This window comes from Lemur catta, chromosome 4, assembly GCF_020740605.2.
Source record: "Lemur catta isolate mLemCat1 chromosome 4, mLemCat1.pri, whole genome shotgun sequence".
In the NCBI taxonomy this organism is placed as follows: domain Eukaryota; kingdom Metazoa; phylum Chordata; class Mammalia; order Primates; family Lemuridae; genus Lemur; species Lemur catta.
Genome location: NC_059131.1, coordinates 92259772 through 92277899, shown reverse-complemented (window position 1 = coordinate 92277899; position 18128 = coordinate 92259772).

Here is an 18128-nt window from a genome sequence, read left to right as displayed (position 1 = left end):
ACTAAAAAGAGCAACAAAACAGGCTGATTTTTGAAAAGATAAACAAAACTGACAATTAGCTAGACTAACTGGAAAAAAAGAGAGAAGACCCTAATAAACAAAATCAGAAATCAAAAAGGAGATGTCACAAAAGATACCACAGAAATACAAAGGATCATTACAGACTACTATGAACAACTATTAATATATGCCAATAAATTTGAAAACCTAAAGTAAATGGATAAACTCCTAGACACATACAACCTACCCAAATTAAATTAAAAAGAAATAGAAAAACAGACCAATAGCAAGTAATGAGATTGAATCAGTAATAAAAAGTCTTCCAACAAAAAACAGTCCAGGAAAGAATGGCTTCAATGCTGGATTTTACCAAATCTTTAAATAAAAATCAATACCAATTATTTTGAAACTATTAAAAAAAATTGAAGCAGAAGGAATACTTCCTGAATCATTCCATGAGGCCAGCATAACCCTAATGACAAAATCAGGTAAGAAAACAACAGAGAAAGAAAACTAAAAGCCAATACCCCTGATAAATATAGATGTTAAAATTTTCAATCAAATGCTAGCAAACTGAATCTAACAACACATTAAAAACATACACTATGATCAAGTGGAATTTATCCCAGGAATGAAAGATTGCAATATACACAAATCAACATATGTCATATATCACACTGATAGAATGAAGAACAAAAAATATTTGATTATTGATTATACCAACAGATGCAAAAAAAATCCTTTGAAAAAATTCAACAACTGAAGACTTCCAGTTCCAAAATGGCAGCATAAGAGGCAAGATGGCTTCTCTCCTACCATATATATATCTATATGTACGTGTGTGTATGTGTATATGTATATATACACATACAGCCAAAGATCTTCACTAATAATAATAATAACTAGCAAAAACCTAGAACTCAAGTACGAGGACAAGACAGTTCCTGGGGCCTGTCTCATCCTCATTCTATTTCTCCTCAGTTTTTCCATTTCTCTTGAGCAGATGGTAAGAGAACGAAACTTCCACGTTCACAACACTGCCCTCCTATTCTGCCAAGCACCAACAGCATGGAAAATCTCCCCTCAAATCATGGTTCCTACACTGGAGAAAAAGTAAAATTAAGATGGTCAGTCAGCTACCCTTCCTTCTTGAATTCCCTGGCAAGAGACCTATATTTGCTTTAACTCACAGGTACCATTGTGGCAGAATGCAGAGAGAAATAAACTGGAGAACAGGCAGAGGCAAACGAGGGAGGACGTACTACCATCCCCAACCTGGAAACTGCTCTGTATCTCAGCCAAACGAACTACCGAATAAGAGTGGCTATAGGAGTTTCATTCCTCAGGTCCCCTTGGGCATGACCTCCTAACAAGTGATGTCTACAAAAAACAAACCTAAAATTTGTATGGACCCCAAAAAAGAGCCCAAATGGCCAGAATAATCCAAGCAAAAAGAACAAGGCTGAAAGTATCACATGACATTACCTCAATATACATGATAAGATTATAGTAACCAAAACAATATGCTATTGGTATAAAAATTGACACACACACCAGTGAAAGAGAATAGAGAATCCAGAAATAAATCAATGCATTAACAGCTAACTGATTTTTGACAGAGGTGCCAAGAACATCTATTGAGGAAGGAATAGTCTCCTCAATAAATAGTGCTCATAAAACTGGATATCCAAATGCAGAAGAATGAAACTAGACCCCCACATCTCATTCGATACAAAAATCAGCTCAAAATGGATCAAGGACCTAGTGTAAGACCTGAAATGAAAGGAAACAAGTATATTAGAGAGACATCTGCACCTCCATGTTTATTGCAGCACTATTCACAATAGCCAAGATATGGAAAGAACCTAGGTGTCCAACAACAGATGAATGGATAAAGAAAATATGTTATATGCACACAATGCAATATCATTTAGCTATTTAAAAAAAATGAAATCCTGCCATTTGAGGCAACGTGGATGGAACTGAAGGAAATTATGTTAAGTGAAACAAGCCAGGAACAGAAGGGGAAACAGTGCATGTTCTCACTCATATGTGGTAGTTAAAAAATGTTGATCTCATAGAAGTAAGAAATAAAATAGGAGACTAGAGGCTGGGAAGGGTAATGAAAAGGAAAGGATAGGGGAGTTTTTAAAGGGTACAAAATTACAGCTAGAAAGGAGGAATAAGTTCCAGTGTTCTACACCACTGTAGAATGACTATAGTTAACCATAACATATTACAGTTTTAAACAGCTAGAAAGATATTGAACATTATTCACAAAAGAAATGGGAAATGTTTGAGAAGACAGGTATACCAATTACCCTGATTTGATCACTACACATTATATGTATTGAAACATCACTATGCACCCCATGAATATGTACAATTATTATTTGTCAATACAAAAAATAAAATAAAATGTCTTCCTTCATCTTTTATCCTCCAAAAATAAGCACTAATTTCTATCTAGATACTCTTCCATGCTTACAAGCAGGAAAAAAAAGAAAAGAAAGAAAAATTAATTTCACGGTCTACAAGATTTTGCACTGAAAATTCAAGTCAAATGGCAAGCTTAAAAAATTATAATAAGGTTTATAAACCTATTATTACCCTGAATTATTGCCCTGAAGGCTCAAATCTTATTATCTAAAAATCTGTGCATAATGAGGAATATTTTCAAGAACTTTACTTTGTCTATTATTTATTAAATGCATGTATGATACATATTCTAGATTTACCCATTGTTTTGCAAATTAGTCATTTATACATTTGCAATATATGCATGCCCTGCAGGCTGATCTTAGCTCTCTGATCTTTGTGAACCTTTGAAAATGTCATTTTCAATAGAGATTTTCTTTTAAATAAATATATAATTTCCTATTATGACCAGGTAATGTCATTACCCAGAATGACAAGGGGGAAAAAAAAAAAAAAACCCAATGCATCTATTAAAAGCAAACCTTGGGAATACATTATTTCAAAGTCATTTCAAGTAGCTAGTAACTATATTTTTAAAATTAAGTATATTTACATAGTCTAACATACATTTTCATTTCTTAAAAGAGTTATGTAAAGAAATTGACTCTTTGGAGAATGTCAGGCTTTGGATAACCATTTAAATTAATGCTCCATAAATCATAATTAATCTTATTTAGAAGATTAGTTCATAAGATTAGTTTATATACACATGATTGGAACAATAAAATGTCCTCAGTTATCTAATTGTTCATAATTAGAACAGTAAGTCACTGCCCTAGTTTTTTAAAATTTCCAAACAAATTGTCTAATAATTATTTGATATTTACTTAGCTTATGTTTGTATTGCTAAACTTGGATTCCTTCTTGCAAAACTCAAATATGATTTGTTTAATGGATGGAAGAAGATAAAACATTTAGGTAAATGTCAGCATAGTTGAATATGTAAATTTTGGAAATTGATGCAAAAGAAGTGAATCCTTCCTGACAGCACCCTAAAACCTAAAATAGAAAAAAAATCTTATCATCTTAAAAGTGTTATCCATGCAGAACACAGACTTATTAGAGTTTTGTTTGAATCTGACTTTAAAATCTATGGTAATTCTATATCATTTTTCTCTGACAGTCATATCACCAGTGAAGAATTAATCTATCAGGGTTGCTGTCTCTTCCTCTTCTTTCTCCACTTTGTTGCTCTTATTCTTTTTTTTTTTCTTTTTTTTTTTTATTTCAGCTCATCATAGGGGTACATAAGTTCAGGTTATATACATTGTACATATCCCGCCCATCCCCCTGAGTCAGAGCCTCAAGCGTGTCCATTGTCCAGACAGTGCGCCTGGCACTCACCATGTAGTCATACCTCCATCCCCTCCCCCCCCACCTCCCCGAGTCAGCACCTTCAAGCATGACCATTCCCCAGAGGGTGTGCAACGCACTCATCTCTCCTATTTTTTCACTTTCTCTTCCTCCTTTTTCTTCTCTTCTTTTTTCCTCTCCCAGTGCAACAAGTTTGGTTACTCAAACCACAGACACTACATCTGACATCCTAGGATTCCATTATTATAGGCATTTCCTTCATAGAACTATCTGTTCTAGCCATGGCAGGAAATAATGGGTTTTGGAACATATGGCAATTAGTTCTAATCTAGAGTATTTCCAGCATCAAACAAAAAACCTAAAAAAAGTAAGAATTAGTCACTCTTTTACTTTAGTGCATGAATAAAAATTAAATACTACAAATATAAATTTGTCATTTTTAAGTTTGTTATTTTAAGGTATCCTTCATAGTTTTACTTGGAGACTATAGAAAACATTTTTTTTTTTTAAGACAAGATCTCACTCTGCTGCCCTGGGTAGAGTGCAGTAGCATCATCGTAGCTCACTGCCAGAAAACAATTTGATTCACTTCTAAGAAGGTAGCTGTTATGGGTTGAATTCATATGTTGAAGTCCCAACCTTGAGGATCTCAGAATGTGGCCTTGTTTGGAGATAGAATCTTTATGGAGATAATTAAGTTAAATGAAGTTATTAGGGTGGGCTCTAATCCAATATGACTGATATCTTTACAAAAGAAGAAAATTTGGACACAATGACACACACACAGGAAGAACACCATGTAAAGATGAAGGCAGATATTGAGGTGATGCTTCTATAAGCCAAGGAATGCCAAAGATAGCCAGCAAACCACTGTAAGCTAGGGGAGAGACAGGGAACAAATTCTTCCTCACAGCCCTCAGAAGAAACCTGACCTGTCAACAACTTGATCGTGAACTTCTGGCCTCCAGAACTGTGGACAATAAATTTCTTTTGTTTAAGCCACTTAGTTCATGGTAGTTTACTACAACAGTTCTAGCAAACTACTGTAGTAGGTAACTTTGGGATGATTATAATTTTTAAATTCTGGGCTTTCAGTGCTGATACTTTTTTTATTTGGTCTGCAAATTTATTGCTACAGGGATGAGAAAATTAGAATGTTAGTAGAAGTACAAAAATGAATATCAATTCACAGTTGGATTACTAAGGTATATCCTGCCTTCAGATTGGAATACCTCAAAAACCCAAGCACCATAGAATTGGTTCTACCACATTATAACAACCTATATGGCATTCTTGATATATTATATTTCATCATTATTGTGCCAAAGGCCACTGTCTCAGGATCTTAAAATAGGACTTGCCCCAGAATGCAAGATTGATATGATATCCAAAAATCAGTTAATGTAATACATCATCCACATAAAAAGAATAAAGAACAAAAACACAAGATTATCTTCACAGATGTAGAAAAAGCATTTGGAAAAAAAAAAACAACTTTTCACAATGACAAGAATAAACAAACCAGGAAGAGAGGAGAACTTTCTCAACCCAGTAAAGAACACTTAACAAAAAACCAGAGCTAACATCATACTTCATGGTGGAAGATTAAATGCTCACATTCATGCTTCTCAAATTCAAAACTTACTATAGATGATAGGATCTTATATCTAGAAAACCCCAAAGGTTCTGCTATGAGACTACTAGAATTGATAAACAAATTCAGCAAAGTATTAGGTTACAAAATCAATGCATACACATCAGTAGCATTCATATATGCCAACAACAGTCAAACTGAGAACCATATCAAAGACTCAATACGCTTCACAATAGCAACAAAGAAAATAAAATATCTAGGAATATATTTAACTAAGGAGGTGAAAAACCTTTACAGGGAGAATTACAAAACACTGAGGAAGGAAATAGCAGAGGATGTAAACAGGTGGAAAACCATACTATGCTCATGGGTTAGCAGAATCAACATTGTTAAAATGTCTATACTACCCAAAGTGATTTACAGATTCAATGCAATCCCTATTAAAACACCAATATCATTTTTCTCAGATCTAGAAAAAATAATTCTATGCTGCGTATGGAACCAGAGAAGACCCCATAGAGCCAAAGCAATCTTAAGCAAAAAGAACAAATTGGGAGGCATCAATTTACCAGACTTCAAGTTATACTGCAAGGCTATAGTAACTAAAACAGCATGGTATTGGCACAAAAACAGAGACATAGACCAAGGGAACAGGACTGAGAACCCAGCTATAAAACCATCCTCATATAGCCATCTAATATTTGACAAAGCAGACAAAAACATACACTGGGGAAAAGAATCCTTATTCAGTAAATGGTGCTAGGAAAATTGGATAGCCACATGTAGAAGACTGAAACAGGATACACACCTTTCACCTCTCACAAAAATCAACTCGTGGTGGATAACAAACTTCAACCTAAGGCATAAAACTATAAGAAATCTAGAAGAAAATGTTGGAAAAACACTTATAGACGTTGGTCTAGGGAAAGAATTTATGGAAAAGACCCCAAAGGCAATCACAGCAACAACAAAAATAAATAAATGGGACCTGATCAAATTAAAAAGCTTCTGCACAGCCAAGGAAACTATCATTAGAGTGAATAAACAACCTACAGAATGGGAGAAAATATTTGCAAGCTACATATCTGATAAAGGACTGATAACTAGAATCTATAGAGAACTCAGGAAAATCAACAAGAAAAAAAATCAAACAATTCCATTAAAAAGTGGGCAAAGTACATGAACAGAAACTTTTCAAAAGAAGATAGACTAATGGCCAACAAACATATGAGAAAATGCTCAACATCTCCAATCATCAGGGAAATGCAAATCAAAACCACAATGAGATGTCACTTAACTCTAGTGAGAATGATCTTATCAAAAAGTCCCAAAAGAATAAATGTTGGCGTGGATGCAGAGAGATAGGAACACTCATACACTGCTGGTGGGACTGCAAACTAGTGCAACCTCTGTGGAAAGCAATATGGAAATACCTTAAACGTATACAACTAGAACTACCATTTGATCCAACAATCCCATTACTGGGCATCTACCCAAAGGAAAAAAAGACATTCTATGAAAAAGATATCTGCACTAGAATGTTTATAGCAGCAAAATTCACAATTGCAAAGATGTGGAAACAACCCAAGTGCCCATCAATACATGAGTGGATTAATAAAATGTGATATATGTATACTATGGAGTTCTACACAGTCATAAAAAACAATTGTGATATAGCACCTCTTGTATTATCCTGGATAGAACTGGAGCCCATTCTACTAAGTGAAGTACCACAAGAATGGAAAAACAAGCACCAAATGTACCCACCATCATGTGCACATACAGTAATATCATTCATCGGGTATTGGGCAGGTAAGAGGGGGGAGAAGGGGATAGGTGTATTCACACCTAATGGGTGCAGTGCACACTATCTTGGAGATGGACACTCTTGCAGCTCTGACTTGGGTGGGGCAAAAGCAATATATGTAACCTAAACATTTATACCCCCGTAATATGCTGCAATAAAAATAAATAAATAAATATAACAAAACAAAACTTACTATAAAGCTACAATGATCAAGACAGTGTGGTAATGTAACAATAGACTACAAATTCTTGGAATGGAAATAAAGCCTTATATTTATGGTCAATTGATTTTTGACAAGGATGCCATGACAACTCAATGAGCACTGAGTAGCCTTATAAACAAATGATGCTGATATAGCTAGATATCCCCACATAAAGAATCAATGGAACCATTCCTCACACTGTACACAAAAATTAACTCGGAGTGGATTCTAATCCTAATGTAAGAGCTAAAACTATAAAGAAAACATAAAAGAACTTAGAAGAAAACACAGGAGTAAATCTTCATGACCTCGGGTTAGGCAAAGCCTTATTAGATACAACACCAAAATTATAAATAATAAGAGAAAAAATAAAGTATACCATATTATTCATGGTTTTTTGGAGGTCCAGAACCAAAACCAACAGTATATATATATACATATATATATATATATATATATATATATATATATATATATATATATACATACACACATATGTATGTATACATATACAGAGAGAGAGAGAGAGAAAGTAATTATAATGAATTGGCTTACATGATTATGGAGGCTGAGAAATCCTAAAATCTGCAGTCAGCAAGTTGAAGACCCAAGAGAATCATTGGAGCAACAGGCCTCAAGTAAGTCTAAAACCCAGTAGGAAAACTAATATTAAATTTTAAAGCTCCAGAATCATCTTCCTTGACTCCATGTCCTGCCTTCTGATCCCCTGGGGCAGGGTTTGGGCCTCTAAGTCCTAAGGCAGCCCTGCCCCTGTGGCTTTACTGAGGTTAGTTCACCCAGCAGCCCTCATAGGTTGGTGTCTCATGACTCGAGCTCTCCCAGGCTGATAGCTCTACAGTTCTATGATCTTGGTGGTGGCTCTGCTCCCACAGCTCCACTAGGCTTTCCCCTGGTGGGGGCTCTCTGCATTGGCTCCACACCTGTAATTATCTTCCTGGGCACCCAGGTTGTCCACAACATTGTCTGAGATCTAGGAGGATGCCACCGTGGCTCCACAGCTGGTAAATTCTGTGCATCTTCAGAGTCAGCAACCACATGGACACTGCCAAGGCTTATGCCTTGTGCCTGTTGGAACTGCAGCATGAGCCACACCTGGACAAGCTTGAGCCATCCCCAGGGCAGCCCTGGGCAGTGAATACTGAGGTCCCTAATACTCTCTCTGGAAACCTTGCCCTCAAGGTCCTATCTTGCTTCAGATATCTCTGAAATGCCTTCAGGATGATTTTCCATTGTCTTGATAAATAGAGTCTGGATCCCTTCCATCTATACTAATTTCTTTAGCAAATAGTCATTTGGCCACACCCTTGGTTTGCTTTCCTGAACAAGCCTTTTGACTCATTACATGACCAGGCTGTCAATTTTCCAAATCCTTCTGTTCTGCTTCCCTTTTATTTATAAATTCCATGTTTAAATAATTTTTCTCTGCTCACATCTTACTATATACAGTTAAAGGTACCCACACAGCTCCTTCAATATTTTGTGTAGAAATTTCTTCTGCCAGTTCATCACTCTCAAATTCTACCTTCCATAAAGGCCTCAGGCATGGACACAATTCAGCCAAGTTCTTTGAGTCTTTATAATAAGGATGGTGTCTGCTTCAGTTTCCAATACGCTGTTCCTCATTTCTGTCTGAGAGCTCATCTGAGTGGCCTTTACTGTCCATATTTCTACCAATATTCTGATTGTAACCACTTAAGTAATCTCTAAGACATTTCAAAGTTTTCTCACAGCTATTTTGCTCTCCTGAGCCCTCACCAGAATTGTCCTTAATGCTCCATTCATGGCAATCTAGGACTTTTCTATCTTGCTTCTCTAAATTCTTCCAGCCTGTACCCATTATCCAGTTCCAAAGCCACTTTCACATTTAGGAGTATTTTTATAGCAACAGCCCCATTTCTTGGTACCAATTTTCTGTCTTAGTCCATTTTGTGCTGCTATAACAGAATACCATAAAATGGGTGATTTATCAAAAAAGAAAGAAATTTAGTTCCCACATTTCTACCAGAAGTCCAGTATCAAGGTGCTGGCATCCAGTGAGAGCCTTCTTGCTGCATCATCCCATGGCAGAAGCTGAAAGGGCAAAAGAGCATGTGAGAGCAAGAGAGAGCTGAACTTACTGTCATAATAACCCCCTCTGACAATAATGAACTCACTCCCACAATAATAACATTAATCCATTCATAAGGGTAGAACCCTCAAGGCACGATGACCTCTTAACATTTCCACTTCTTAATACTGTTACAATGGTAATTAAGTTTGAACATGAGTTGAAATTTTTTAACACAAGTTTTGGAGGAAATATTCAAACCATAAGAACATCATTAGTCATTAGCGAAATGCTAATTAAAATCATCTCATACCTGCAAAGATGGCTATAATAAAAATGAAAGACAATAACAAGTGTTGGAGAGGATATGAAAACACTGGAACCCTCATATATTGCTGTTGGGAATGCCATTTGGTACCACTGCTTTAGAAAATAGTATGGCATTCCTCAAAATTTTAAACATAGAGTTATTAAGTGACCCAGCAATTCCACTCTTAAGTACATCCACACAAAAAGTTGTACATGAATGTTAATAGCAGTATTGGCTATTCATAATAGCCCCAAAAATGGAAACAACCAAATTTACATCAACTGATGAATGGATAAATAAATGTATCCGTACAGTATAATATTACACATCAATGAAAAGAATATAGGATTTATACATGCTACAGCATACAGAAATCTTGAAAACATGGTAAGTGAAAGAAGCCAGTCACAAAAGGCTACGTATTCTATTTATATGAAATGGTTCTACTTATATGAAATGTTCAGAATAGACAAATCTATAAAGACAGGAAGTAGATTATGGTTGTAGGACTGGGTGAGTTTGGAGGGAATGGGAAGTGATTACTATCGGGTGAGGGATTTCTTTTGGAGGTGTTGAAAATGTTCTAAAATTGTGATGATATTTGTACAGCTCTGAGACTATACTAAAAACAATTTAATTTTGTACATTCAGTAGATAAATTGTATGATATGTGAATTATATTTCAATAAAGCTGTTTAGAAACAAAAATAATAAAATACATTTTTAAAACACTTACTTGACTTGTCCCTTTTATAACTTCATCACAGAAAAGGAGAGTTCTCATCCAGAGCCATCTCCTAATGCCTTAAAACATCAAAATCATAAACACATTTTTATTTTATTTTTTTTATTGTTAATTTTTTTAATTTTTTTATTTTTTTATTTCAGCTTATTATGGGGGTACAAAAGCTCAGGTTATATATATTGCCCATGCTCCACCATCCCCCCTAGTCTGAGCTTCAAGCATGTCCATTCCCTAGACAGTGCACATCGCACTCATCACGTAGGTATGCACCCATCCCCTCCCCCCACTCCCATCCCCCCCAGTCAGCACTTCAAGTGTGTCCATTCCCCAGACAGTGCTCATCACACTCATCAAGTAAGTATACATCCACCCCCTCCCCCGAGCCCCTACCTCTGTCTGATACCCAATTGGTGTTATTCCCAAATGTACACTTAGGTGATGATCAGGGAAACCAGTTTGCTGGTGAGTACATGTGGTGTTTATTTTTCCATTCTTGGGATACTTCACTTAATAGAATGAGTTCCAACTCTCTCCAGAAAAACCAAAAAGATGCCATATCACCGTTATTTCTTATAGCTGAGTAATACTCCATGGTATACATATACCACATTTAGCTAATCCATTCATGTATTGATGGGCATTTGGGTTGTTTCCACATCTTTGCAATTATGAATTGTGCTGCTATAAACATTCGGGTACAGGTGTTTTTGTCATAGAATGACTTTTGTTCTTCTGGGTACATGCCCAATAATGGGATTGCTGGACCGAATGGTAGGTCTACTTGAATCTGTTTAAGGTATCTCCATATTGCTTTCCACAGGGGTTGCACTAGTTTACAGTCCCACCAGCCATGTATGAGTGTTGCTGTCTCTCCGCATCCACGTCAACATATATTGTTTTGGGACTTTTTGATAAAGGCCATTCTCACTGGAGTTAAGTGATACCTCATTGTGGTTTTGATCTGCATTTCCCTGATGATTAGAGATGTTGAATATTTTTTCATATGTTTGTTAGCCATTCTTATATCTTCTTTTGAAAAATCTCTATTCATGTCCTTTGCCCACTTTTTGACAGGGTTGTTCAATTTTTTCTTACTGATTTTCCTGAGTTCTAAATAGATTCTTGTTATCAGTCCTTTATCTGATGTGTAGTATGCAAAAATTTTTTCCCATTCTGTAGGTTGTCTGTTTACTCTCGTGACTGTTTCTTTGGCTGTGCAGAAGCTTTTTAATTTAATCAGGTCCCATTTATTTATTTTTGTTGTTGCTGTGATTGCCCTAGGGGTCTTCCTCATAAATTCTTTGCCTAGGCCAATGTCTGTAAGAGTCTTTCCTACATTTTCTTCTAGAATTCTAATAGTTTCACACCTAAGGTTTAAGTCTGTTATCCACTGTGATTTGATTTTTGCGAGAGGTGAAAGCTGTGGGTCCTGTTTTAGTCTTCTACATGTGGCTATCCAGTTTTCCCAGCACCATTTATTGAATAAGGAATCTTTTCCCCAGAGTATGTTTTTGTCTGCTTTGTCAAAAATTAGATGGCTATATGATGATGGTTTTACATTTGGATTTTCTGTTCTGTTCCACTGGTCTGTGTCCCTGTACTTGTGCCAATACCAAGCAGTTTTAATAATCACAGCCTTGTAGTATAGTTTGAAGTCTGGCAAATTAATACCTCCCATTTTGTTTTTGTTGCTTAAAATTGCTTTTGCGAAATGGAGTCTTCTCTGGTTCCATACAAAGCGTAAAATTATTTTTTCTATATCAGTGAAAAATGATGTTGGTAATTTAATGGGTATTGCATTGAATCTGTAGATCACTTTGGGCAGTATAGACATTTTAACAATGTTGATTCTTCCGATCCATGAGCATGGTATGGCTTTCCACCTATTTACATGCTTTGCGATTTCCTTCCTCAGTGTTTCATAGTTCTCCCTATAGAGGTCCTTTACCTCCTTAGTTAAATATATTCCTAGGTATTTTATTTTCTTTGTTGCTATTTTGAAGGGTATTGAGTCCTTAATTTGGTTCTCCGTTTGACTGTTATTGGCATATATGAATGCCTCTGATTTGTGTGTATTGATTTTGTATCCTGAGACTTTACTGAATTCATTGATCAATTCCAGGAGTCTCTTGGTTGAATCCTCGTGGTTCATATTTTTATATATTTATATTTTTATATATGAGTATATTCAAGACCATCTTTAAGATTTGTCCTGTGGTCTGCAAAAGAGAAGGGACCCTATGACACTATGGGAAGATGAGACATCTTGATTCTCATCAGAAGAGGGGAAAGTTAACCATCTTTTAAAAACTATCAACCTGCCAACAGCCATGTGAGTGAACTTGGAAGTGTATTCTCTGCCAGTTAAATCTTCAGAGGAGACTGACTGCAGCCCCAGCTAAGAGCCTGACTACAGTCTCCTGAGGGACCCTGAGCCAGAGGCATTCAGTTAAACCACACCCAGATTTCTGACCCCAGACATTGTGAGATAATAAATGTTTGTTGCTCCCTTTCATTCTTGGTCTGCAGAGAGTTTTCACCGTGAATCGGCACTGAATTTCGTCAATTTGCATCCATTGAGATGATTGTATGGTTTCTAACCTTTATTCTGTTAATGTGGTAAATTACATTGACTTTCCAATAAACCCCACACTATCATAATGTTAAAAAAAAATCAAACTCTAAAAAGAGGTCACAGTGTTTATCCAGGGAAGTAAAAAATTAAGAATCTTTCTGTTATTTCAAATTTTTAACTTTTAAAATGTTTGACCTGTAACTCTGTTGTTTATGGGGACTGATTTCCCTGTCAGCCTCCCTCTGGAAATGTACAAACTGACATATTTCACCCCACATTCTTAAGCTGTACATATGTCTTTCCGAGGATTATAATTTCTTGCCACCATTTTTAATGTAACTTGAGGGAGATGCACGTGGTGAGAGGAAATGGGTGAGAACATTTTTAAAGGTAGCATTGAACTACTGCAAATGCAGGCAAGGAAAAGACAGTTGTGAATTCTACAGTGTCTTTCTAGCTTACATAGCAGTTCTGAGGTTATTTATTCTGTGTCAACGTGCAGGCCTTTGAAATTTTGGGTAACCACATGGTGTTCCTTCTTCTAGGGTAAACGTGCTATGCCACACAGAGGTGAAAACCTAGGGAATTCCCTTTCAGTACTGCCCTCAGGCCTGGAAGTCAGGGCCCTTTCCCTATGCACCACCCTTTTCAGATCACTATATATCACAAAGCACCCTGAACCCCTAAATGTATTAAAGTGCACTTGGGCTCCTGTGTCACTTAGGATCAGAGGCTCACAGCTGCTAGGTGCTAAGCAGCCTCTCTTATAAATAATACTGTTCAGGGCTCAGGGAAATGCTTTTCCACATCTCTTCCCTCACTTGTGTCCTTGGTGGTGGAGATGGGCTCTGGAAGATAATTCCTACTTTCAAAGTAGGCAATTAGTATATATTTTAAATAACTGTTTGTTAGCTTCATACATTATAACCTTTGAATATTTAGACTTATGGTAAATAGGCCTTCAGTAGCCCACAAATGTTAGGGGCAAGCCTAATGCCTAATTTTCTTCTAATTTGGAGATTTTAAAGGTCATATTTGATTTGTACCTTGTTTTGGTGGTGGTCATAACATAACTTGCTCCATTGTCCATGGGTCACTGTCTCATTAGGCAGAACATACGTTCACAGAGATGTGTGTACCTAAGGTTATAGGCTGCTGCACACACAGCCATGGGGGTTCATGGCCCAGCCAGCTGAGTATAAGGCATGTATTTCTCTGGAATTCCTTTACACAGACCTTGGCTGCAGATATGAGTTGATATGAACTCCAGTATTGGCCACCCTACACTTGTGCTGAAAATGAAGTTGGAATAGCAGTGCATCTTTGACAATAACAACAACTTGTCTGCCAGTTGTTGGAAGGAAACAGTGTGAATATGAGCTGGGATCATCAAGGCCCATCTGGTGATGATCTCATATGTTCTCAGCCTCATAGTCCTTGGCATTATAGCTCCCATGTTCACCATGTTAATTGGAAGTACTTCAGTCCCCTTGCAATCTGCTTTCTTGCATTACTTTCCTGTAGTTGCTGTAACAAATTAGCACAAACAGTGGTTTCAAACAACAGAAATTGATCCACTCACAGTTCTATAATAGATGTCAGAAGTCAGAAATCAGCGTCTCTGGGCTGAAACCAAGGTGTCAGTAATGTTCACTCTGAAGCCTGCAGGGAGAATCATTCCTTTCTCTTCCAGTTTCTGATAGTTGCCAGTGTACCTGGGCTTGTGGCCACATCACTCCTGTTGAAACCAACATCTTCAGGTTGATTTCTGCTCTATCTTTACTTAGCCTTCTCCTCTGTGTGTAGGAAAATCTCCTTCTGCCTCCCAATTATAAGAATATATGTGATTACATTTCAAGTCCACCTGGATAATCCAGGATTATCTCCCCATCTTAAGATTCTAAGCATAGTTGCATTGTCAAAGACTGTGCCATATCAGGCATTTATAATTTCCAAGGATCAGGACCTGATGATTTGGGGAAATATTTTTCAACAGTAAAGTGCACACAGTGCTTTCTTAATATCATAGTTTTTAAGTTCTACCTTTTCAGAGTTCTGGGTGTGTTATGAGGTACATAACTGAAATTTATCTTTTAGGTCCATACATAGTAATAGAAAATTTGCCAATAAAATGAGAATCTTAGATTACATTAAAAGAAATTCCTCAGCATGTATTCTTGGAAACAACAACTTCTCCTCCTCCTCTTCCCCCTCCTGTTCCTCTTCCTTCTCCTCCTCATTTTCCTTCTTCTTCTTGTTCTTCTTGCCACAATAAAAGTCTTAGTCCATTTGTGTTGTTATAAAGGAATACCTGAGGCTTGGTAATTTATAAAGAAAAGAGGTTTATTTAACTCATGGTCTTCAGGCTGCACAAGAAGCATGGCACCAGCATCTGCATCTGGAAGGGGCCTCAGGCTCCTTCCACTCATGGCAGAAGGTGAAGAGGAGCTGGCATGTGCAGAGATCACATGACAAGAGAAGATGCAAGAGAGGAAGGAAGCAAGAGAGAAGGGAGGTAGGTGCCAGGCTCTTTTTAATAACCAGCTCTCATAGGAACTAATAGAGAATAATTCACTCATTACTGCAAGGATAGCACCAAGCCATTCATGAGGCACCTGCTCCCCGTGACCAAAACACCACCCACTAGGTCCCACCTCCAACACTGGGGATCAAATTTGGAGGGCTAAACTATTCAAACCATAGCAGTAGCTGTTTGCTTTTTAACAAGAAAAAACCTGATACTATCCAGAGAATAGGCATTCTATAACTATGACATGGGAGAGTCTAAACTACTAGGGAATGCCATCAAGTCAGTTTACATGTAGTGAGGAATTTCACCTCCTCCATGGTTTCTGCATAATTTTAATACCTGGGTTAGCGTCTCAGAATTACATGCAGCAAAAGTGGGGCTGCATGCACAAGGAGAAGCTGCTACATTAGAAAATCCTAGATCTATACTTTATCCTTCCATTATATCGCTTTTGCCCATGTGTGCCATTGACTTGGATTCCTGGACTAGAGCAGGAATGAGGGTCTAAGAGGCCATGGAAAGACCACATGGGAGTAGCCAAAGGTTTGAAAGGTAGAAAATCCAGGCCTCAGATGCCCAGGTAGCTTTTCACATATTGGTCCCCATTTTATTCAGTTAGGGCATGGGGAATGAAATAGTTTTGCCACTCCACTGTTTAGAGTAGAATTTCTGTGATGGAAAAAGTTTAGCAGTTCCTTATCTTAAACATTTGTTTCTGAAAAACTTCAATTGCTTGATTTAGTAGAAAAGAATTCAAGTGCTAAATAGCTCTTATAAATCTAATAAACTAAACTTTTAAATACAATGAACTTAAGTTCTCTTAGATGTTTCATTACTGAGAATTACTTGTGAGATTTTACCCAAAAATTATAAGTCTAAATGTATTTCTTAAATGTACATTTCATATTATAGTTAAAAGGCTATTAATACAACACACCACTATAATATATTACAGTACATGAAATTTCAAATATACACAGTTGCTTTCTGTAATGAGTTTAAAAATATTAACACATTGCTCTCATTCTCTTATATGTTTTAATACTTGATTTTAAGTCTTTCCAGGCTTAAAATTTTAAATCTTGGGATTGACAGTAACTATCCTAGTTAGTCAATGTTTTCACTAACATTGATTTAACAGTGCTCTTTTGGGGAGCTATAAATTCTTTTTAATTTTATAATATATAACATGTTTTACCATGCCAACATCTCTTGCTCTGGATTTTCATACGAAAGTTTGCAGTATATAAATATAAGTGATTCTTTGCTATGGTCTTAATGTTTTTGTTCTCCTTCCCAAAAGTTCATATGTAGAAATCCTAATTCCTGAAGTGATGGTATTTGGAGGTGGGGTCTTTGCAGGGTGATTAGCTCATGGGGGCAGAGACCTAATGATGGGATTAGTGCCCTTATAAAAGAGGCCCCAGAGAGACTCTAGGCCTATCGTGTGAGACGTTGTCCTCTATGAACCAGGAAGTGAAACCTCACCAGACACCAAATTTGACAGTGCCTTGATCTTGGCCTTCCCAGACTCCAGAACTGTGAGAAATAAATTTCTGCTATTTATAAGGGACCCAGTTTATGGTATTTTGTTATAGCAGACCAAACATCCTAAAACATCCCCCCCAGTTAGTATTTTCTTAACCCAATAACAATGTGGTAGTTTTCAAATATCTCCACAAAGTCTTTGATTATCCTTCCTTTAAAAGTTGGGGCTTAATTGCCTTTCCCTTAAGCAAGACTGGGCTTAGTGACTCACTTCTAGCAAACAGAATATGGTGGAAATGATGCTGTGTGACTTCCAAGACCAGACTAGACTTCCAAGGCATTGTGGCTTTCTGCCTGCTCTGTCTTGGATCACTTGCTCTAGAGGATGTTAACTGACATGTTGAGATGACACTCAAGCAACTCTATGGAGAGGTTTACGTGGCCAGGAACTGAGACCTCCTGCTACCAGCCAGTGAAGAACGAGGCATCCAGCCAACAGCTTCTTGAGTGAGCTGTTTGGAAGTGGATTCTCCAGCCTCTGTCAAACCTGCAGATGACTGCATATCTGGCTGACATCTTGACTGAAGTTTAATGAGTGATTCTGTGCCAAAACCACCCAGCTAAGCTACTTCTAGATTTCTGACTTTCAGAAGCTGTGTGAAATAACAAATGTTTGTTGTCCTTAGCCCTAAGATCTGGGATAATTAGTTATGCAACAATAAACTAATGTAACCAGTTAAAATCTTCAAATTTTCCTGATGGAAGATCAACGATGTACTTTGCATCTTATAATTGCATATGATTAGCAGAAAACAATTCATGTAAATAAACATGGGCTGCTGAGACCTTGCCTGAAATGCTGTTTGACTTAGAATCAGAATGTAAGACTTAATTTATATAATCAGTGTTCTTATTTTGATTATAAATAAACCAAATATAGACTTGAGAAGACACTGAATATATAAAAATATCTATTATTTTAATGTTATACAAATTCATACCTCCCATGAAAAGATT